The sequence below is a fragment of the Zingiber officinale genome, chromosome 7B (genome assembly GCF_018446385.1).
Source record: "Zingiber officinale cultivar Zhangliang chromosome 7B, Zo_v1.1, whole genome shotgun sequence".
NCBI classification, from domain to species: domain Eukaryota; kingdom Viridiplantae; phylum Streptophyta; class Magnoliopsida; order Zingiberales; family Zingiberaceae; genus Zingiber; species Zingiber officinale.
Window position 1 is genome coordinate 53,521,962 of NC_055999.1, and position 2,223 is coordinate 53,524,184.

Consider the following 2,223-nt stretch of genomic DNA (forward strand, 5'->3'; position numbering starts at 1 on the left):
GTGATGGTGTGATCAACTGTTGAGGGAAAGGTACTTGTGGCCTTTGGGAACTTCTTGGAGAAATGGAATTGAGTTCTTGTGATCTTCTATTATTCTTCTCCTCAATTCTAAATATGTCGTTCTTCAGAAGTTCTTCATGATTCTTTCCCTTCCTCAACTCAATATCATTACACATCTCACTAGATTTTGTCTGCAAAGGAGGGGGATCTTCTTTGAACCATTTTGAAACTATGTTCTCAGTCCTTGCCCCCAAATGTTTGAACTCCTCATTTTGTGACTTCTGAATTTCGACATTCTTGGGTGGTTAAACTGCATTTTGTTTGACAGACTCTCTTGTATATATGGCTTGTACTTCTTGAATTTCTGAGGGAGATTCCATCCAACTTTTGCTCGACCATCCTTGGAGGTTCAATTCCACTTGATCAATTAATGTATAAGCTTCTTCTATACTCTTGTCCATAAAAGACCCTCCAGCTGATGAATCTAACAAACACTTATCTGAAAAAGAAATCCCCCTATAGAATATGTGTAGAATCAGCCATTTCTCTAAACCATGATGAGGGCACTGTCTTTGTAGACTCTTGAATCTGTCCCATGCTTCAAATATTGATTCTCTATGTGCCTGAGCAAAATTTATGATGCAACTCCTCATGTAGATTATTCTGCTTGGAGGAAAAAAATGATTCAAAAATTGCTGCTCCAATTGTTCCCAACTTGTGATGCTTTGAGGATGGAGAGAATATAACCAAGTCCTTGCTTTATCCTTGATGCTAAAAGAAAATGCCATCAACCGAACTGCATCTGCTGATACTCCTTCACAATTCACCATATCACAAAGCTCTAGAAATGTCTCAAGGTGCAGATAAGGACTTTCTGATGCTTCTCCTCTAAATTTGTGACCTTGTATCATGGAAATTAACTCTGGGTCTAGTTGAAAACTTTCTGCTTCAATATGATGCTGCACAATAGGAGATAAAAATCTTGCAAAAATGGGTGCAGAGAAACCTCTTAAGGCCCTGCTTGACATGTTAGTGCTCATGGATATCAAAAAAAAATTATGAGAAAAAACAAAAATGAAGAATTCAAGACAAGAAATAAAATGCTATATGAAAAACAAGAAAGACAATGCAAAATTTAAATTGCAAGGAAAAAAATGCAGTGTTTTTTTTTATTATGTATATGGAAAACAAATTGCAATATAAAATGGAAAAACACAAACTATTCACAAGTCTAGGTTAACTAAATTGCTAATCTACTAATGTTAATGCAAACAGCCCCCTGCAACGGCGCCAAAAACTTGTTACGCAACCGCAAGTGTACGGTTTCATCGTCAGTAATAAAAATATCAAATCCACAGGGACTGTTGATTAAGCACTAGAGATGTTGCAAAATAAGTTATCTAGACGGTCGAAAGTTGGCTTTGGCGCTTGCGAACTACTGAGTGTGATTAAAGAGAGGGAAAGAAGGTTGAGAAGAAGAGAGAGGAGAGAGAGAGTTGATCTTGGAGGGAGTTGAGCTTCAAGAGATAGATTCTAGGATTTTGGTTTCATTGTAATACTAGGAGATACTACATAGATTACCTAGTTTCTACCCTCTATGTCCATGCTCTTGTAGGAAGTTAGATTGGTCAATATCTCTAGGTATCGAATAGAGATGATCCCTGAGAAATCCTGTAACGGTTAACCCTTGTCAATAGGGTGCCTCGGTAGATCATAGGAGTTCGTGTATAGTAAATAGCAATAAAGATAAAGGTAGATGGTACGGGTTCCTACTTCCTTATGGAGGAATTACCTCTCCTTTCAAGAGAATGTCCTAGACGTCCGTGAACGGGTTACCCTTGTCACTAGGGCCCCTCGGGTATACGATCTAGAGCACTCTCTCTACGAGAGCAGCAATTCCTAAGGGATTGTTTCTCCTTTCAAGGGAACGTCTTAGACGTCTGGAAAGGGTTACCCCTGTCACGAGGGTACCTTGGTCAATACGCTCTAGGGCATCCCCTTGCATGATCAACAGTCCTCCACAACAATCAATGAAGCATGCATAGTCACACACACAACTCATCAATATGAACAAAAGCATTAACAAGTCATTGAATAGAAACAAGATGAATCTACATAGTTTTGCATCTCCATCATATTACAAATACTCCCTAATCCTAGAAGAGGGTTTCTACTCCATTGTGGGGGAAGAACAACCCCAAAACATAAGAAGAACATATTTACA

General features: G+C 38.6%; 1 non-coding gene across 1 annotated transcript; it reads left to right on the forward strand.

Moving 5' to 3' along the window:
- The first annotated feature begins 548 nt into the window (after positions 1-548).
- On the forward strand, positions 549-654 carry LOC122007517. Its single transcript, XR_006119005.1, has one exon. It is a non-coding gene; the product is annotated as a small nucleolar RNA R71 (small nucleolar RNA).
- The last annotated feature ends 1,569 nt before the right edge of the window (positions 655-2,223 follow it).